Source organism: Cupressus sempervirens, chromosome 2, assembly GCF_028749045.1.
Source record: "Cupressus sempervirens isolate cs-2001-9-10 chromosome 2, ASM2874904v1, whole genome shotgun sequence".
NCBI classification, from domain to species: domain Eukaryota; kingdom Viridiplantae; phylum Streptophyta; class Pinopsida; order Cupressales; family Cupressaceae; genus Cupressus; species Cupressus sempervirens.
Genome location: NC_143119.1, coordinates 514,711,659 through 514,735,363, shown reverse-complemented (window position 1 = coordinate 514,735,363; position 23,705 = coordinate 514,711,659).

Sequence of the window (23,705 nt, the reverse complement as noted above, 5' to 3'; positions counted from 1 at the left end):
TATAGGGGAATATGATTCCACTGGTGACACTACAACACACTTAGAGCAATATGATTTTGGTTTAATAATAAACCAAAAACCATATTGATCCAACATTCATTCTTTTAACAACAACTAAAATAGATCCCCTAATACATTCTAAACAAGAGCAACTTAATGCTTGCAAAGACAATCAAGGGCATACTACCTTACAACATTGATAAAAGATACATGTTTTGCAACTAGAATGAGTTTCAATTTTTAGTTTTGCCCATGTTTAGGTTTAAGTAAAATTTTCAGTTTTGAAAACTAAGCGTTCAAGTATGAAAAAAAAAATATGCAAGTAAGAATTTAAGTTTTGTTTTAGCTCACCTAGTTTCAAGTTTCAATTTGAAAGAGATACACATGATAGTTCAAAGTTTTTTCATTTTTGTTCAACTAGTTGACACTAATGGCATTCCAATATACCCAAAGCTCCCAATGCTGAAACTTGGGCTCTGATACCAAATGTAATGCCCTGCCAAAGGATCCAAAGAATTAACCTAAAGTTTCACTAAGTTTGGTAGCATTTTTTTTTTTAAACATTAAAGTAAAACCATACATAACATTCGCGGAAGCAATAGTAACAATACAATTGAAAGTAAACATAAACATACATACATAACTGGTTACATTCTTCTAGATCCCTTAACATTGAATAACATCTAAATCAACTAGTATTAATGATTCCATCTAATACTACATCCACATGATATAATACTGAAAAGTCCAACGTTCTTAAATTACATTTTTGATTGCTCGATCATCCACTGTACATGCCACATGGTATAAAAGGCTTAAAAGAATATACATCTGTGTAAATAAACTATATCATCATACTAACTCTAATCCATGATGCAATAACATAAATGAAACCACAAACCATACATGATACATCATCATAACCATAAATCATCAAACATAATTAACTAAGTGCATGGTTCCTCCCAACCATAAATAGCATGATTAGACCATCGTGGATCCCAGCCATCCCTCCGTGCATAACATTCCAAATCATCGAAGAGATCATCGGTACTATCATAATAGGAATGTCACTCCTAGAACATACTACATTATATGTAGAAAGAAATCTAACATGCAAAATAAAGCATAAGCTAACATCATCTAACATATGCAAATCATCAATGTAAGGATACATGTCCACCATCATAATCCATGAACATAATGAAGATAGATGCCACAAAGAATACATCAACCATGGTGTCTCAGACGGATCTAAAATGATAAGAGTGAAATAGCACTACCACCCGACTGTGTGGTACCTAAATGCTCCACTCCCACCGTGCTGAGGAGATAATTTCAAGTCCCAAATAGGTTGTCAAAATCACATAACACGAATACTCTCTAAGTCTAGGAATCCTAAAAGTATACTAACTCAAAGGTTCCAATCACAAAATGACAACTAATCCCAGAGGCACACAAAGACATGTAGGAAACCTACTATGCAAGCAGGAAAGTGTCATCACACGAATCACGCTAGAGTTACGCTGGCAGTCTCTCAATAGACCCCGACCCTCTAGTGATCCCTGTGTGGCCACTAGTATCCTCTCATACTGATGAGGCATACTATAGAATGCAAGGTCACAACCAAGCATTCTCTCTACTCCCATCCTAGTCTGTACTAGCACTTGAGGCATGGGTGAGAACATACAATTATCTTATTAGGTTCATTTAATCTCCATTTAGTGTAAATGTTTTCACTTATTAAAAAAACTTATAATGAGTTACCCTGGCAGCCACTTAGGGCCCCGGCCCCCAGTGCAAGCCACTTCTCGACACTACAAGTAGATAACCTACCCTAAGCTCATGGAATCATAAATCACAAAATCACCAGAGTCCTATATAAGCGACTGGAAAAATACCAAAAGATAATCCACAATAAAAGCATCAAATCTCCATGAGCAACTGAAAAAAATCCATAGATAATCATGACCACAATAGTTCTCTATTGGCAACTGAAGGTATCACTAATAATCAAAAGTATCCATTGGTTCTCAATAACCAAAATATATCTCAAAATCATACTAATCAAAGACTCCAAAATGGTTGAGTCAAAACATGTCACAACATGACATCATCAAGAAATAAATCAACATTTTAGTCCCATCATGGTGACTGGAAAGTAATCCAAGGATAACTGATTGATGACTCAAAAATGGTTAAGTCGAGTCTCTCAGACACATATAACTCAGCTTTACTCAAGAAGACTAATGAGCAATAACAATCAGTAAATACAAACATCTCATAGAGCATATCATCACATTACCATGGCTGGGTTTAGAAAGATCGAGATCAAATAACATCAACATGCCATCACACTCATAACCCTCGAGCCTCTAGTAGACATCCTATAACTGGTCAACACTAGTCAACCCAAAAACCCAAAAAAAGAAGCATAGAGAAAACACAATGCAAGCACATATTTTTGGTTTGCTAAAATTACATAGTTGAATTAAGTTTGGAGGTTTCAATTTTTATTTGCAAATATACTTCAAGTGTATAAGATTCTTCGTTACAAGCCAACCCTTTTATCTCTTTGAATTAACCATAGACTTACCCCTCCTTTATTTTAAAACAATACAGAAGATAATTATTTACTTATTTAACTCATTAAACTAATTCCCATTGATTTTCAATAAAATCATTACCTTATTTTGGTAACAACAATGTCACTAATAATTAAATATAACTCCCTTAAGATGCATCCCCCCATAATACGAGTCGTTAGGATAAGACCAAATAAATAATTTAGAATTTCCTTTAAGCTCCTCAAGGACATTTCTTTGACAGCTAAAAGTTTTCCTCCCAAGCTCTTTTAAAAACAATTTTCTAAAATAATTCGAAGATAATTACTTGTCTATATCATTTGCATTCTTCCTCAAAATCAATGCCATCAATCATTTCCCAAAAAACATCTCTTAATATTTAAACTATACTACTCGCTGATTATCAAGATGTAATAATGAATAACTAAATTTTAAAAAAGTCAGTATTAAATAAATTTAACACCTATTACAATTTCCTTAGAATCGATGTCATTGATATCCATGTCAAATAAAAACAATCCCCCTTAATAATCAATTAAATTTAATTAATAACTATATAATATCCATATTAACTTCTCACCCCCTCCAATTATTAACCAATTCTATTGATTAATATCTTTTACAAAACTTCAATCATTAATTAATCTCTACTAAATTAACTTTAATTAGATTAATTGATAACTACTTAAACCATTATACTATTATTTATTAATAATTTGTTAGACCCAACAAACATTAATAAATAATAAACTCATCAAAATTATTATTAATCGATCTAGAGAAGTCTTCCATAAACTTCATCAGTCAATTGATCATGATTGAAATTGCATTTAAATTAAGCTAGTTATCAATTATATGACTAATTATTAAATCTCCAAACCCGAATCCCTCATTAATTCAAACAACTAATATTTCTATTTAATTTAATAATAATTAATGAACTATTATTAAATTAATGTTCCACATTCATCATTTTAAGATAAGAATAATAAAAAATATTAACACACACACACACACACACACACACACACACACACACACACACACACACACACACACACACACACACACACACACATAATATAATTCAGACATAAATCTGATTGATGTACACAATGAATAGATTTAAGAACACTATGAATTCACTCAGATGAAGAAATAGAGTGTATTACCCTTCTATTAAATTTTATCTACCTATTCCTTCTGAAAATATTTGTCCATATTATTTAACCCCAATCCCTAAAATTCCTCGGATCTATGCATGTGAGATTTTCTTATACATAAATTTAAATATCAATGACAAGATTGCATTTAACTAAATCATTCATACATGGAATTCTCAAAAAGCATTCAAAAGACACGAAGAAGATAGGAAGTGCAAGAAGTGAAAATAACATAGGCCAAAATCACAAGTGTCTACCTGGACACTGATGCTAATTCACTTCTCCTCAAAATTTTGCAAAGCTAGCTCCTTCCTTCTGCCACGTTCCTGGGTCTTCCAAACACACTCTAAACGCTCCCCCCAAGCTTCTAGGAGTGCCTGAATATAAAGAACTCTCAGGAAGCACCTAAAATGTCAACCAGAAGGTGTTGACAACTAAGCATGAGTCTTTTCCAACCTTCTAAATGAGTCATAAGGTTGTAGACACCATGTCCTTAATTTGTGCACTAACTCCTATGTTGTTGACAACACGTGCATAATTAGAGTGCAAACTCTTGTGTTGTCAACATGACAACTCCCAAGAGCTCACATACTCCTATGTGAATAAATATAATGCACATTAATTAATTTAATATTCAATTTACTCTTTTCAATTTAATTTATAAATTTTTAAATCTCATGCACTCACCTCAATAATTCCACTTGTTTTATCTTAATATATTTATATTTTAATCACATGCACACATTATGCAACCTATAATCTTTTAATAATTTTAATATGTTTTCCACTTTTAAATTCATTTTTGAAACTTAATTGATAATATATTTATTAACTTAAATAAATATTATCACATTCCAACTTTAAAATTATAACTTTTATCTCCAAATTTAATTATTTTATTTAATTAATTTCTTAATTAATAAAATAAAATAAATATTAAAATACCATATTAATTTTCTATTAAATTAAACCATTAATTAAATCTTTTAATTAGGCTTAATTAATAGAAAATACACCAAAGACTCATAAAATAAAATACAAAAAACTCACTATAGCAAAACACATACAAAATCAAACCAAAAGGGTTAATATCACGAATTACGTCATCTGACGCATTCTGAGGGTACTCAACTCAGATACTTGTCTTAATTTTCAATTAGGACAAATGGCTTAAAGGGTTGAGATTTGGACTTGAGAATTTATCTCCCCTCTCTTACCATTGAGATAATGCAATAGGGTACGCTCATCCTGGCAATTCAAGGAAGTCGATACCCTGTACCTACAACCTACATAAAATCCATGCATGTACATACAATATATATATATGCTAAGCTAAACAAGAAATGGTAAGACGTGGTGCATCGTGTAGATCCCGACTAGCAGGTGACTATAACTCCCTTCCTTAACCACATCAGAAATGCCATCCAAAAACAAACACACACACCATACACATGCAAGTATGGGCTAAGTATCCATAAGAAAGCACATGTGATAATAAACCATCTAACTAATCAATAACTAAAAATAATTTAATAATCATCATGCATACATGAAATGTAGAATCTAAGTAATCTCATCACATATTAACTGAATCCATAGCACAATATCTGCTAACCATCAACATAAAACTAGCCCTGAAAGAGTTCGACAATGATAACAAAAATGCGACCTAGGGGCAGGCACTACATCACAAACTACTCACATTCTCCATCATATATTATTTTTCCATTATTTTTTAGCAAGATGAAATGTGTCTTCAAACTTAATATACAGAGTACTTATTATACTTGTCATAGGCTAGTATTATTGCATTCACTTTAACAAATTAGAGGTTTAGTTTGTAACGTTTCAACCAATCACTTTGTATTATTTTTTGATTAATCAAATGTTTATAAAGTTTATATATTAATTTTTTTTTGGATCAGTAAGAGGCCAAAACCAAGATTTATTATTAGTAATATTTATTAAGTGGGAGTAGATTCAAACCGAAGACCTCTTCAATGAGAGGCTCACAATTTTCCATTGTGTTGTAGGCTCTTGCCTAAGTTTATATATTAACTTATTAATATAATTTTTTATTAAAAATATTTTTGTGCATGATGATTGACTCATTTCATTTGGTCTTAAGGACCCTTTTTTTGGATGCCTCCTCCATATTGATTTTTTTTTGGATATATTTTTGGTAGTTATTATGTTTTATTATTATTTATTATTTTTATATTGTTGATGAAGTTATTTATATATTTAGTTATAACTACTTTTATCTATGACTATTGAAATTTAATTATTTATGTAAATTTAATTGTTTATGTGATATTTTGTAATATATTTTACAATACTAAAATTATATGATACATAATGAATAATATAATATTATACATCTATTTTTTATATTTTAAGTTTAATATATTAATTAATTATTAAAAAAATTAATAATTATTTACATTACAATGATTTTATGGGAAGTCCATGCCACTATGTGGCACTTGTTTACTTTTGTTCATGCATTATCCATCCCCACCACATATCCTCCTTAGCATCCATGTGTTATCACCACCTTCATGTCTAGGCTTAACAAAAAATAAAATAAGATAAAGAGTCATCTTCTTTGTCTCACATAAGCTTTAACTTTCCCTTATTAAATAATCTTTTATTTCTCTCCTTATTAGGTATTGACCTCATATTGGTTTTGATAAGTGAGTGTCAACACACTTAAGCCATTTACTCAGTTCATGTTGAACTAGTAATGCATGCTGAGCACAACATGTAAATATTAGACCATGCTGAGTTGCAATAAGTGCTGAGTGATTCAGGAGCTAAGTAAATAGTGGATGCCAAGTTATATAGGTGTTGAGTCATAATATAAGGATCAATGCATGCCGAGCATTAGAGACTTTATATGTTGAGTGATATAGTTTTGATATATTTTCTTCTAATGGCACAAAAAATTATGTAAACCATTTTTGAGCCTGCTTAAGATTATATTTTGATATTTTGAAGATAAGAACAAATCTCTATTTGGATTCCCTATGCAATTACATGCGACCAATTAGAAAATGGGAAGGATTAAGTAGAAAAATGGATGAATCTTAGTCATAGATTCATACCTAACCATAAGCTACCTAAGTCTTCCTAAGGAGTATGGAAACCCTAAACTATCTATGGATGAAGGAGAGTTGAAGGAGCAAACAAGATAGTTTGCATACAGAGCATTCAAGGTGACTTAGAAGTTATGAAAAAAGAGTGAATTCCAAAATTAGTTAGAGAAGAACAGAGGATAAAGAAAAGGATACAACATTGAGACATATAATCATGAAGGATCAATAAGACATTGTTTAGAGGTGATATGTTATTGGACAAGCAAGTTCCAATTGTAGCATCTATGATGAAACATTTTAACAAGTGATTTCAATTAAATCTCTTAAGCAGAGTAGTCCTAAAAAGCTATATGAAATCCTTTAATAGGGTGTTTACTTAGTTGTAAGTTGAAGTCCTCTAACAAGGCACACTTCTAATAGGGTGTTGAAATCATCTAACAAGGTGAGACCTAGCAGTCTTTGTAATCCTTTAACAGGGTAGATCATGTTTCATGGTCAAAACATTGTGACCTTCATTGGATACACTTTATTACTATAGTAGTAAAGATTTGTGGTTGTCATCCCCAACCCAGTTTTACCTTCTCATTTGGAGAGTTTTTGGGTAATCATATCTAGTGTTATGTGTGTGAATGCTTACATGGTTATATGATTTAGATGTATATGCTTTACATGTTATTTTAGCTTACTTATTAATGCATGTGATGAATGAATGGTGAAATTTTTATGGGTCAAAGGTTAAACTACTAATTCACAGCAGCCCCCCCCCCACCTCTTATAAGTTCACCCTTCCTCTTGTTATTCCAACAATTGGTATCAGAGCCTAGTTCTCTAAAAGAGAAGCTTTGTAGCTTTGGGGAAAGATCTTGAAATGGAAGTCTACAAGTTGGAAAAGACTATTGAAAACTAGGAGATTGTAATACATCTCATACTACATCAATTTAATGAAGCAAGAGAGGAACTAAAGAAATCCTTGAAGAGAAGGAAATATATTTCTATTGTAGAGAATGACACACTATACAAAAAGATAGACACTACCAAGCTATTTTTAGATGGTGACTCCAATAAATTTGATGCAGTAGCTGCAGATCTAATGGAAAAGAATAGAGTCCAAGATGAGGAAATTAGAAATCTTAAGATAGAACAAGAATCATAAGCTATATTGCTATGTGAGGTGACTTAACAAAAGAAGAAACGTATGGAAGAAAAAGCCATGATTGAAGAAGAAAAAAGAATTCTGGCCAACAGATTGGAAGAGAAGTCAACAAAGCTAACCAAGATTTACAACATGCAATTGGATATTCTAAGTCAAATGATGAATGCTAATTATGAATTGAATGTCAAGGACATTGAGATAACTACATTGGAGTTACAAAATGAACAATTGTAGAATGACCTAAAGAGAGAAAATGAATTTGCTGAAAGTTTCAACAAGCCAAATGAAGCCATCAAATACTTTGAGCAATTATTGAGATCTCATAGATCCAATAATGATACATCAAGACTGGGCTACACAAACACTAAATAAGGAGAATCATCCAAAGTTGCAAAAGAAAGGAACATCAAAGGTAAGAACTCCAAACCTACTTGTCATAATTGTGGTAAGAAAGGACATATTGCTAATGTATGTCGGAGAAAAACTACAAATCAAAATGTCAAGCCTAAGAATATGACTCATTGTCATAAGTGCAACAAGTAAGGTCATTAGGCACATGAATTTAGAATCAAGACCATGCATACACAAAGATTTGAAGGATATTGCTACAATTGTCAGAAGTACAGACATATAGCTTTTGAGTGTAGATCCAAATCCATGTGGTTATCAAACAAGCCAACAAAGGTAAGAAACAATGAGAATTCTTACAATTGGGATTATAATACAAGTTATAGGTGTCATTATTGTCAAGAATATGGACATGTTCTTGAGAATTGTATGAGGACACACTTCAGTGGCAATTACAAAAGATGGTTAAGTCAAACTACATGTTTTAGCTGTTTGAAAACTGGTCACATCAATAAATATTGTCCCACTAGGTCACAGGCACCAAGTTGTGAATTTGATAAAGCTAAAGGCAAGGAAAATGTTGAACACATCAGAGATAAGATGAACTAGACATGGAAAACGAAAGATTTTTGCAGCACATCAAATGGAGAAGGGATCACTTCACCCAATGGGTCAAGTGATCACACCTCATCAAACTAGGAAAACAAGAGGTATGTGGGACTAATATTTAAATGTTAAATCATGCATCAGTTCCAAAAGGAGATAGTACTAAAAATAATACATTAGCATGAATAAAGATGCAAGATGTTATTAGAAATTCAAGAAAATCTTTAATTTTTTAATGTTGTTGTCGAGTATGAAAAGTTTCCTATATGTGTCGAGTGGAATATTAGTTGAAGTCAAGCTATCAGACTAGTTATTTGATGTTGAGCTTGTAGTAGCTACCGAGTGATGGAAATATCAATGGATGCCAAATGAACCTGCAATTGGTTATTGTTGATCTTACAATTGTGTAAGCACTGAGCATTAAGTGCAAATTTTTCAAAGGGTATATGATCGATTTCAACTCATTTTTCATCATTTCAAATTCAAGAAAGAGCGAGAAAAGTAGAAGCTGATCTAGAAATCTATTCCAAGTGTTTGCAGAAGATTCTAGCAGCGATCTCATGCCAATTCATTAGATTTCCTAAGATATTTATCAAGAGCTGAGCTACGTAGTTTTAATTTTTGTAAACCCTAGTTTCACACAATGACATCAAGTTCAAAGAATGTTGAAGGGAAGGAAGTTTTAAATGTTTAATTAGTGAGTAATGAAGTTAAGAAGCCCATTTTCAAAGCTATTATTAACATTACATATAAGCAAGACCCTTCTGGTGCATTGTCAATGATCCTGCCAAATGTGATAATGGTGCAAGATGTGAGGAAATGCTACAATTGCAAGATAGGAAGCATTGATGACATGAAAATAAGAGGTTCATACAATAGGTTGTTTGAAAATGGTGTTTTGAAGGAAGAATACAAAAATTTTGAGAAAAAAGGATTAACATGAGCCCTAGATTTTCCAAATGTATTTAAAATAGAGTGGATACGAATTGTACTAAGCTGAATTCATGATGGTTCCTTGTGGCTATAAGGAGGACCAATCAAAATAACTAAGAGAATAATTCATAGGGTTACTAGCTACCCAACCTTAGATCGACAAAAAATAACTAGAAGTGATTCCAAGGAAATGATTGAGAAGAATACTGGAGCAGTCTAGAATAAGAGAGGTATGACTATAGATACAATCACAAATCCTCTTATCAATTTTTTTGTAAGGGTAATCTCACATAAATTCTATCAATCCAATAGATTGAATAGTGTACCATGCATAGTTGTGGATGTTGGTTATAGAATTGTTAAGAAAGATCATACATATGATCTAGTAGAACTTCAATTATGACAACTTATGGAGAACCTTGGAGCAATAAGGAAAACCAAGAGTGCATAATGCAAGTTTGATTCTATACTAGTTTGCATATTCTTTTATGTATGGAACATATTTCCCTCATTTGGAATAGTAGGATGGAAGACTAATATATTAGTTGCAGCACAAATTGGAGAGTACATTGAGAAACTAAGAGAAAACTTTGAATCTATAATGACTAGTTACTTTGAAGACTTGAAAAATTAAATGAAGCAGAGAATTAGAATACTAGTTTCCTTAGTTGAGAAATAGTATAATGATTTATGTTTTATTGTTGATGTTAACTACACATTTGTACATGCTACCACACCAAGGGTAAGATGGTTGAGACCCTTAGGTTATGAGGTCAATATAGATGAATCCTTAGCAACCATAACAACTCTACTTGTAGAAGAAGTAGATAAGATTGCAAAAGTTTTTGGAAATTATGAGATGGTGAAATTAAAGATTACCATGGAACTAAAAACTACCTTTACAATCAAGAAGAAGGACAAGCTGGTAAAGAAATTGAAAGCAAAAGTTGGAGAGGGTGTCAAGGAGGAAGAGGAAGAAAAAGAAGAGGATGAAGAGGAAAAACAAACACAAGTTCAAGAATCTCTAGCTTTAATTCAAGGCATGGGAGAAGAAAAATAAGAGGAGGAGACTAAAGGTGTCAAGGGAGAATAATTCAAGGAAGCACCTACTCCTATCGAGTCAAAGAAGAGGAAGGCCAAGGAACAACCTATGGAAAGGGCAAAGAAAATAGTAAAACCAAGTTAGCCAAAGCCTACTATACCTACTACAAGAGCCACCACACATGCAACTACTTAAAAGGCCAAGGAAAAGATCATGTAGATAGAGTAAGGAGGAAAAGAGAAGAAAAGACAAAGAAGGAAGTATGTGGTTCAACTAGATTCTGAAGAAGAGAAGACATAATTAGATGATAACAACTAATTCAAGGTGGTAAGTCACAATCCTCTCTTAGATCTTGAGAACTTATGTGAAAATGTCAAGAGCAATGTTGATTTATTAGGTTTTAGTCATATTGATTTTGATAAATTGGGTAAAGAAGAGAAAAAACAAGTGGAAAAGACATTATATGCCATGATGTCAAAGTTCAAGAACACACCACTAGAATTTTCCAACTCAATACTTAAAAGCCTATATGATATTGTTGAGCAAAAATGACATTATTCTCTAAATTTGGAAAGAAAAATTAGGGAAACAACACTAGCCCAAGTAATGCCAGAGTTGACAAAGGGACAAATTGCTAAGGTAGTCAAGAAATATGCAGTTAGGTTGACACCTAAATATAGAGCCTTTAGCATTCTTCAAAATAATATTAAAGATGTTGTTAAGAAATCAACACAAATATGGAAACTCATTTATGGGTTAACCACTATCAAGAAATGAGAAGTTGACCCTTCAAAGGGTAAAGATGATGACAAAGATAACACAGTTGGAGGAGAGACAAAAATATAAGATGATATGACAAGGCAATAGCTGAGCAACAACAAGAAGAATAGAGTGTGCATGACACACAATTGTTGAGTGTTAATCCTCCTCATGACATAACCAAAACCACTATAACTGTAACTATTAAGGATGTCTCTGATCCATTAGTTTAGAACATAAATTCTCTTACTTCAAAATATTTAAAGAGAATAATAGATCAATCTACATTGCAAGCCAAACTATGTGGCAATCCAATTTTAGTTAGTGTAGAAGAACTATAAAAGGTAGTAACTGATGTCACAAGGGAAAAGGTGAATCCACAAGAACCACCTTCCATCATCCCTTCAGTTACTAATGTACAAACTTTGATCCAAATGACATTAGATACATCTACCAAGGTTGTTAAAATTGAGAAGAAAGTAGAAGAGATAGACATCATTGTAGGACAACAAAATGAAATAATATAGATAGATTCTTTTATACCTATAATACAAAAATAAGGGGCAAGACAAGTCATAATGGTAGACTAGGGGAAACCTAAAGAGATAGAACCAAAGGTGAAGGAACAAGTAGTCATCCAAGCACTGGTAGCTTTACCAGCATCTAGCATTCCTTCTACATAAACTCTTCAGAAGCTAAGCATAGATGCTACTCCATTGCAGATCTTAGTGCCAAGCCCAAGCTCATCAAAGGTTGAAAAGGTAATACATTATGGAGCTATAAGCCTTGATGAATAAATTGTTATTCCAAAGTATGATTATGATACTATGACATTGGAAGAAATAGGTATTTTACCGCAAGCCTTAGAAAGGAAAAAGCATCAATAAATGTTTAGGAGAGAACATAGGTAGAAGCAAGCATTTTGAGATATTAAGGACATCTTTTTAGATGCATTTAGTCTGCCAACTCTTAAAGAGACCAAGCCACTAATAGAATAACTGATAGATATAGTGGAGAAGGTTAATAATGAAAAACCTGATACCTGCAAAACTATTAAAATGGTCTGAAAAGAAGTTTCAAAGCAAGGTAAATGATAAAATATCTAGTGAGATAGTAGTACAACAAGTTGCATTGGCAACCAAGGTTGAGTATGTGAAGAAGGTACTTGAGAATATATCTCATTGTACACAAAATTATGCAATCCTACACTCTTCACCCAAGAGACTAGAAGTCACATTTTGAGCTTGGAAAGCCAAATATTTGCATCAGATGCAAGACTACCTACAAATCTAGCTTAGAGTAAGAAGCATTTGAGTACATTGCTTTAGACACAAACTTAGTTAGCTATCTTAACAATAGATGAGGCTAACATTAGATCCAAATGGACAAGCATTCAAATTACCTTCACCTTACATATGGAAATAATGCACAAGGATCTAGGCTATGCTAAAAATTTACTAAATAAAGACCCCAATCTTTCTACTTTAGATGGTCTAGTATACCTTCTTATCAAGCTTGCAATCCAAATTAAGTCATTGGCTATTGCATGTGATAAATAGGATGCAACCCTAAGGATAATAATGGATGCCCATAAATCTTTTTTGGACAAACACACCATAGGTGTATAGCCCATTTGACATAAGTGTCAAAAAGGGGGAGAACTATAATATGGGGGAGTATGAATAGAAGGGAGAGAAATAAAAAAGAGGGAGCATAGCAACATGAATAATAAAATAAAGGAGAATAAGAAAAAAGGGGGAGATATACATTTTTGGGGGAGAAAGCAGAAAAATGGATAGATATCAACTAAGGGAGAGCATATCAGATGAAAAAGTATTGGTAATACAACACATTGAAGTCAAAGTGTACCAGCTTGTGTAACATTTTAAAAATTTCAAACTTTGAATATAAGCCAAGTCATGGATATTTTATGCTCAATAAATTAAGGATAATATTGTATATTCAAGTGTTTTGACACTCATGTCAAAGGGGGAGATTGTTGATCTTAGATTGGTTTTGACAAGTAAGTGCCAATATGCTTAAGCCATTTACTCAATTCATGATGAACTAGTAATACATGTCGAGCACAACATGTAAATATTAGACCATGCTGAGTTAAAATGAGTGTCAAGTCACTCATGTACCAAGTCACTCAAGTGCTAAGTAGATAAACTATGCCAAGTGATTTAGGAGCCGAGTAAATAGTGGATGCCTAGTAATATAGGTGCTGAGTCACACTATAAGGATCAATGCATGTCAAGCATTAGAGACTTCATATGTTGAGTGACACAATTTTGACATATTTATTTTTAATGGCACAAACAACTATGTAAACCATTTTTGAGCCAACTTAAGATTGTATTTTGATATTTTGAAGATAAGGATGAATCTCTATTTGGACTCCCTATGTAATTACATGCACCCTATTAGAAAATGGGAAGAATTACATGGCAAAATGGATGAATCTTAGCAGTAGATTCATACCTAACCCTAAGCCACCTAAGTCTTATTAAGGAGGATGAAATCCTAAACTATCTATGGATGAAGGAGAGTTGAAGGTGCAAACAAGATAGTTTGCATGCAGAGCATTCAAGGTGACTTAGAAGTTATGAAGAAAGAGTGAATTGCAAAATCAATTAGAGAAGAACAAAAGATAAAGAAAAGGATACAACATTGAGACATTTGATCATGAAGGATCAATAAGATATTGTTTAGAGGTGATCTGTTATTAGGCAAGCAAGTGCCAATTGCAAGATCTATGCTAAAACATTTTAATAGGTGATTTCAGTTAAATCTCTTAAGCAAAGTAGTCCTAATAGGCTATACAAAATATTTTAATAGGGTGCTTTCTTAGTTGTAAGTTGAAGTCCTCTAACAACACACACTTCTAATAGGGTATTGAAATCCTATAAAAAGGTGAGACCTAACAATCTTTGTAAGCCTTTAATAGTGTAGACCTTTCATAGTGTAGATAATGTCTCATGGTCAAAACATTGTAACCTTCATTGGATACACTTTATTACTATAGCAGTGAAGATTTATGGATGTCATCCCCACCCCAGTTTTACCTTCTCACTTGGAGGGTTTCTAGGTAATCATATCTAGTGTTATGTGTGTGAATGCTTAGATGGTTATATGATTTAGATGCATATGCTTTACATGTTATTTCAGTTTACTTATTAATGCGTGTGATGAATGAATAGTGAAAGTTTTATGGGTACAAGGTTAAATTACTGATTTACAACCCCCCCAAGAAGTTTACCTTTTCTCTTATAATTCCAACAATTAGGAAGATCATAGATAAGAGGAATATATACCATTTATGAGATATGCATGATTTATAAGATTATAGTTTTGATTTTACCTTAGTATAATTAGTTGTATTATTAAAACTCAAAATAAGTAATATTCAAATTAAGAATTATATTTATATTATTAGATAAGTAAATAAAAATGGATTTAGAGTTTGACTATTTTTAGACTATTTATATACTTTATTACCATTTTTTAAGGGATAATTAATATGATTAAAACAATACATTTATGTAGATTAATCATGTGAATTTAGTTAATTGCATTCTTTATATATGTATCATATGATGCTAAATATATTTGGTTATGTCTCTTGGTCTATCGAATTGAGTGATTTAATTATTTTAAACTTTTTTATTCGGCATATGAAGCCATGCACTTTATTTTTCTATCATAACTATCTAGTTTTGTTGCAAAAATAAATTAAAATGTAAATGAGTTTAATATTAATATAAGTTGATCCCTATCTATGTATTTTATAATTTGCTTGAGTTGGAGTCTTGTATTATATGTGAGATTATATAGATGATAAAGATGTTTATAAATTTCATTGTTAGTTCATAGTATAGTAGATCCTCCCATTGATGATTATTCTTGTAAGGCATGTGCTACGTTGTCTTAATGTAAGATGATATTATGAATTGTAGAGGTTTAGTACATTTTCTTAATATTGAATGGATTTTTAGTTTAGAGAGTATTTTACCTAACTATAGGGTGATGTGTCTTAATGTGTAAATCTTAGAGATTAATGTATAGTTAAGATTTTTGAGTTTGTGCCCTATATGTTATTCTAGTGAAATAAAGATGGAGGGGTGTGTGTTATAACCACAACTTACACTACATTGCATTGTCAATATTTTGTTGCATATTAGTTTATATCTATATATGAGTTATATTAGGAAAATATATGTTATAGTAAGATTGTTAAAGGCACTTTTCCTATAGCTAACCTTGCATTAAGAGATTACTATTGTATTACTAGTTAAACTAAACCTTAGCCTTGGAGGATGTCAAGGAAGATAGTTGTAGTATTGGTATGTGGACTGAATGATCATGTATCATTTTTTCACCTTATAGGACTCCTGATTTATCTGGTCTTTCACTATGTAGATTAATCATGTTGTCATTCATATGGTCAGTATAATTGTAGTTAGGAGACAACTAAATTCTTCCTTCCCCTTAGTGACCTAGGCATGGCCAAATTATGATTGTGATGTAAATTATGTAATCAGTGCAATTTAGTGTTTTTTTTTTCCTTTTTGTTTTAATTTTTTTATTTTGTTTCTCATTATTTCATGTCAACAATGTAAAATGTGATGTTGGACTACTTAGCCAAATTTTCTTAATGATGGTCCTATCTTGCCTCTAGGACATGCCTTATTTTCTTGATTAAAATTTTTCTAGTGTGACCACTCTTGATTTTAAATTTTTTTTTTTTAAAATTCTTAATTATTTATTTTATCTTTAGTTTTATTTTTCATTATGAGGTATTTTCTTGCAAATTATGTTGGCAAAGTAACTTGTGAATGGCTAGACCATAAATGGATTCCTGATGAATTAGGTAGGGAGTAGATCATTATGGTGTAAAGTCTAGTGGATCTATATATTCTCACCCTCTACTATATTTTAGTAGGAATGGTTAGCCTCCTTTGAACATTTGCAAGTGTCAAATCACCACATAAGATTAGTGTAGGATTATAGGTTAACCTAGTGTGTTATAGCTAAAGGAATTTTGTAAGTGATAATAGGTTTAGCATGAGGAGTATGCCTTATATATATATATTTCTGGGTGACTCCTAGGAGGAAGTCAAAGGCAAGATGGGGAGGATGTAGGACCCCTCCTAGTTAGTACTTATTTAAATATGTTTTTTCTATAGTAATTCTCTATATAAGATAATATTAGATGCTTTATGCTTGAGGTACCTATGTATACCTTATGTCTATATATGTATATACTATAATTAATAAATCTAGAGTATAAGAATGAGACAAGGACCTATTGCACATGTGTTAATATTTATCAATTCAAGTGATCATTTGATGATGTTAGGAAACTATTTCTTATTTATTTATTTGTTTTATTTTTAATGTTATTTATTTAGGTGATAATTTTGATGTTGAAACTTGAATCACGATGTTGATCTCAGATTGGTTTTGACAAGTGATTATCAACACACATAAGCCATTTACTTAGTTCATGTCAAACCAGTAATGTATGTCGAGCACAATATGTAAATATTAGACCAAGATGATTCATAGTGAGTGTCAAGCCACTCATGTGCTCATTCACTCAAGTTCCAAGAAAATAGACCATGCTGAGTGATTCAAGAGTTGAGTTAGTAGTGGATGCCAAGCAATACAGGTGCTGAGTCACAATAGAAAGATCAGTGTATGCTAAGCATCAAAGACTTCAAATGTCGACTGACATAGTTTTGACATATTTTTTTGTAATGACACAAAAAACTATGTAAACCATTTTTGAGCCAACTTAATATTGTATTTTGATATTTTGGAGATAAGGATGAATCTCTATTTAGATTTTCTATGCAATTACATGCAACCAATCAGAAAATGGGCAGGTTTAAGTGGAAAAATGGATGATCTTAGCTATAGATTCATACCTAACCCTAAGTCACTAAGTCTTGTTAAGGAGGATGAAACCATAAACTCTTCATATGAGTGTGTAAGGAATTGAGGGAGAGAAGAGGATAGTTTTCATGTGCAAATAGACCATTCATGGTGACTTAGAAGTCATGAAGAGAAAGTGAATTGCAAAATCAGATAGAGCAAAACAGAGGATAGAGAGAAGGATACAACATAGAGACATATGATCGAGAAGGATTAAGAAGAAATTGTTTAGAGGTGATATATTATCAGGCAAGTAAGTGCCAACTGTAGGATCAAAGCTGAGACATTCTAACATGTGATTTTAATCAAAATCTCTTAATAGAGTAGTCCTAATAAGCTGTATGAAATCCTTTAATAGGGTCCTTACTTAGTTGTAAGTTAAATTCCTTTAACTAGAAACACTTCTAACTGGGTATTGAAATCCACTAACAAGGTGAGACCTAATAGTCTTTGTAAGCCTTTAATAAAGCAGACCTTTCATAGGGTAGATCATGTTTCATGGTCAAAACATTGTAACCTTCATTGGATACACTTTATTGTTGCAGTAGTGAAGATTTGTGGGTGTCATTCCCACCCTAGTTTTACCTTCTCACTTGGAGGGTTTCTGGGTAATCATATTTTCTGTTATGTGTGTGAATGCTTACATGTTTACATGATTTATATGTATATGCTTTACATGTTATTTTAGTTTACTCATAGAATGCATGAGATAGATGTGTGGTGAAAGTTTTATGGGTCCAAGTTTAAACTACTTATTCACCCTCCCCCCTCTTAGGAGTTTACCTTTTCTATTATAATTCCAACAATTGGTATTAGAGCTTTGTTCTTTGAAAGAGAAGCTTTGGGACTTTGAGGAAAGATCTTGAAATGGAGGTCTACAAGTTGGGAAAGACTATTGGGAACCAAGAGATTGAAATACATCTCATACTACATCAATTGAATTAAGCAAGAGAACGCCTAAAGAATTCCTTGAAGAGAAGGAAAGAAATTGTTATTGTAGAGAATGAGACACAGTATAGAGAGATAGACACTACCAGGCTATTTTCCAATGGAAACTCCAATGAATTTGATGTAGTAGTTGTAGATCTAATGGGAAAGAATAGAGCTCAACTGAGGAAATTAGAAATCTCAAGTTAGAACAAGAATCAGAAGCCATGCTACTATGTGAGGTAATTGAACAAAAGAAAAAAGCTATGAAAGACAAAGCCTTGATTGAAGAAGATAAAATAATTCTGGCCAATAGACTAGAAGAGAAGTCAACAGAGCTAACCAATATTTCTAACATGAAATTGGATACTCTAAGTCAAACGATGAATGCCAACTATGTGTTAAATGTGAAGGACATTGAGATAACTTCATTGAAGTTGCAGAATGAACAATTGCAGAATGACCTAAAGAGAGAAAAGGATTTTGTTAAAAGTTTCAAAAAACCAAATGAAGCCATCAAATACTTTGAGCAATTATTAAGATCCCCTAGATCTAATGATGATACATCAGGATTGGGTTATACAAGTATTGAAGAAGGAGAGTCATCCAAAAGTGCAAAAGAAAGGAACAAAAAAGGTAAGAACTCCAAACCTACTTGTAATAATTGTGGTAAGAAAGGAAATACTACTAATGTGTGTAGGAGTAAGAATACAAATCAAAATGTTAAGCCTAAGAACATGGTTCACTATGATAAATGCAACAAGAAAGGTCATCAGGCACATGAATGCAAAACCAAGACCATGCATACACAAAGATTTTAAGGATACTGTTACAACTGTTAGAAATATGGACATAGAGCTTTTGAATGTAGATCCATACCCATGTGGTCATCAAATAAGAAAACAAAGGTAAGGAACAATGACAACTCTTATAACTGGGATTATAATACAAGATATAGCTATCATTATTGTCAAAAATATGGACATGTTCCTAAGAATTATATTAGGACACACTTTAGTGGTAATTTAAAAAGGTGGTTGAGTCAAACCACATATTTTGGCTACTTGAAGACTAGTCACATTAGTAGGTATTGTCCAAAAAACTCAAAGGAACCAAGTTATGAATTTGATAAAGGAAAAGGCAAGTCAAATGTTGAACACATCAGAGATGAGATGAATAAGACATGGAAAAAGAGAGAGGATTGTAGCACATCAAATGGAGAAGGGTGATATCACTTCATCCAATGGGTCAAGTGATCACACCTCATCAAACTAGGCAAATAAGAGGTATGTGAGACTAATGCTTAAAGTCTATATCATACATCAGTTCTAAAAGTTTCTAGTACTGAAAGGACTATATTAACATAAATAAAGATGCAAGATATTGTTAGAAATTCAAGACAAATCTTCAAGTTTTTCATGTTGTTGCCAAGAATGAAAAGTTTCCTATATGTGCCAAGTGGAACGTTAGAAGATATTGAGCTATCAAACTAGGTAGTTGATGTTGAGCTCATAGTGGTTTTTGAGTGATGGAAATGTCAATGGATTCCAAGTAAGCCTGAAATTGGTTAAAGCTAAGCTTATAGTTGCGTAAGCACTCAACATTAATTGCAAGGTTTTCAAAGGGTATTTGATCAATTTTAGCTCATTTTTCATCATTTCAAATTCAAGAAAGAGTGAGAAAAGAAAAAGGTGATCTAGAAATCTGTTCCAAGTGTTTGCAAAAGATTCTAGCAGTGATCTCATTCCAATTCATCATATTTCCTAAGGTATATATCAAGAGTTGAGCTACGTAGTTTTAATTTTTGTAAACCCTAGTTTTACACAATAGCATCAAGTTCGAAGAATGTTGAAGGTAAGAAAGTTTTAAATTTTTAATTTGTGAGTAATAAAGTTAAGAAGCCCATTTTCAAAGCTATTCCTGACATTGCATATAAGCAAGACCCTTCTAGCACATTGCAAATGATTTTGCCAAATTTAATAATGGTGCAAGATGTAAGAAAATGTTATAATTGTAAGATTGGTAGCATTGGTGACATAGAAATTAGAGAAGCATACAAAAAACTTTTTGATAATGGTGTTTTAAAGGAAGAGTTCAAAATTGTTGAGAAAAAGGGTTTAACACAAGCCCTAGATTTTCCAAATGTGTTTAAGAAAAAATGGATCAGAATAGTGCTTAGACGAATCCATGATAGTTTATTATGGCTAGTAAATGGACCTATTAAAATAAATAAGAGAATAATACATAGGATTATTGGCTACTCAACCCTAGAATGGCTTAAGAAACTGAGAATTGAATCTAAGGAAGTGATTGAAAGGAATATTAGAGTTGTCTAGAACAAGAGAGGTATGACAATAGACACAATCACTTATCCTCTTATTAACTTTGCTGTAAGGGTTATATCACACAAGTTCTATCAATCTAGTAGATTAAATAGTATAACATGTATAGCTATGGATGTTGGATACAAGATTGTTAAGAAAGATCATACATATGATCTAGCAAAGCTACAATTACAACAACTGATGGAGAACCTTGGAGCAATCAGGAAAACTAAGAGTGCACAATAAAAATTTGGTTCAATTTTGATTTATATATTATTTTATGTGCAAAACATATTCCCCTCATTTGGTAGTATGGGATGGAAGATCAATAGATCAGTTGCAGTACAGATTGGTGAGTACATTGAGAAATTAGGAGAGAATTTTGAATCCTTAATGACTAGTTACTTTGAAGATTTCAAAAATTCTATGAAGGAAAGACTAAGAATACCAAGATCCTTAGCTGAAAAATATTATAATGATGTATGTTTTCTTGTGGGTGCTAATTATACTTTTGTGCAGGTTGCCACACCAAGGGTAAGATGGTTGAGATCCTTAGGCTATAAAATCAATGCAGATGAAGCCTCTACAACCATAACACCTTTACTTTTAGAAGAGGTGGATAAGACTGTAAAGATATTTGGAAATTATGAAGTGGAAAAGTACAAGATCACCTTGGAATTAAAAACTACTTTAGTTATCAAGAAAAGGGACAAGCTAGTGAAGAAACTAAAAACTAAATTTGGAGAGGGTGTCGAGGAAGAAGAAGAGGATGAAGAGGAAGAACAAACTCAAGCACAAGAACCTCTTACATTAACTCAAGCTATGGGAATAGACCAGGAAGAGGAGGATACTAAGAGTGCCAAGGGAAAAGAAGTTGAGGAAGCACCTACTCCTACTGAGAAAAAGAAGAGGAAGGCCAAGGCACAACCTGTGGTAAGGACTAAGAAAATTGCCAAACCTAGTTAGCCAAAGCCCATTGCACCTACTACAAGAGAAAGCACACATGAAACTACACAAAAGGCCAAGGAAAAGACCAAACAAGTAGATCAAGGAGGTCAATAGCAAAAGAGACCAAGAAGGAAGTATGTTGCTCAACCAAATTCTAAAGAGGAGAAAACAAAGTTAGATGACAACAACCAATTTAAGGTGGTGAGTCACAACCCTCTTTCAGATCTTGAAAATTTATGTGAAAATGTTAAGAATAATGTAGATCTATCAAGATTCAGTCATGTTGATTTTCACAAATTGGGTAAAGTGGAGAAAAACCAAGTGGAAGAAGCCTTATATGCCATGATGGAAAAATTCAAGACATCACTAGTAGAATTTTCCAACTCTGTACCTAAGAGTCTATATGACATAGTTGAGAAAAAATAGCATTATCGTCTAAATTTGGAAAGATGAATTAGGGAGACCACAGTAGCCCAAGTGATGCCTGAATTAACTAAGGAAAAAAATTTCTAAGGCTATAAAGAAGTATGCAATTAGGTTCACACCTAAATATAGAGCCTTTAGTATTTTATAAAATAATATTGAGGATGTTGTCAAAAAGTCAACATAGATATGGAAACTCATTTATGGTTTAACCATAATAAAGAAAGGAGAACCTGAACTTGCTGAGGTCAAAGATGATGTTGAAGAAGATGATGATAAAGATAATACTATTGGATAAGGAACAAAAATGAAAAAAGATGACAAGGCAACAACTGAGCTTGAGCAGCAAGAAGAAAAGAGTGTGCAAGACACACAATTGTCGAGTATTAGTCCTCCACATGACATAACTAAGACAACTAATATAGTAATTGTCAAGGATGTTTCTAAACTATCAACTCAAAACATCAATCCCCTTACTAAAGATTATTTAAAGAAGATATTAGATCAGTCTACACTGTAGGCCAAACTTTGTGGAAATCTAATTTTGGTGAGTGTAGATGAATTACAAAACTCAGTGACTAATGTTACCAGGAAAATGACAAATCCACAAGAACCACCTTCTATTATTCCTTCATTCATTATTGTACAACCTTTGATTCAAATGCCAAAAGATACATCTACCAAGGTTGATACAATTTTCAAGATTGATACTGTTGAGAAGGAGAAAGAAAAAGAATAAGCCACCACTACAAGACAACAAGAAATAGGTCAGATAGACTTATCTACACCTACAACACAAGGATAAGGTGCAAGTCAAGTAATAGTGATAGAATAGGGTAAGCTTGAAGAGAGTGATTTGACACCTAAGGTGAAGGAACAAGTTGTCATTTAAGCTCTGGTATCCTTACCAACATCTAGCACTCCTTCCACACAAACTCTTTAGAAGCCAAGCATATATGCTATTCCATTGCACATCTCAGTGCCAAGCCCAATTTCATCAAAGGTTGAAAAGGTAATTCAATATGGAGATGTAAGCCTTGATGAAGAAATTGTGATACCTAAATATGATTATGATACCTTGAAATTAGAACAAATAGGCATATTATAGTAGGGCTAAAAAGGAAAAAATATCAAGAAATGCTTAGGAGAGAGCATAGACAGAAGTTGGCACTATAGGACATCAAAGACATATTTTTAGATGTATTTAGTCTGCCAAATCCTAATGAGACCAATCCACTAATGGAACAAATAAAAAATGTAGTGGAGAAGGTTAGTAATGAAGTTCTTGATACAAATGCCAAATTATTGGAATAGTTAGAAAAGAAGTTTCAAAGCAAAGTGAATGAGAAAATATTTGGTGACATAGCAGTCACACAAGTTGCATTGGAAAATAAGGTTGAGGATGTGAAGAAGGTACTTGAGAAAATATTCTCACTATACAAAAAATTTTTCAACC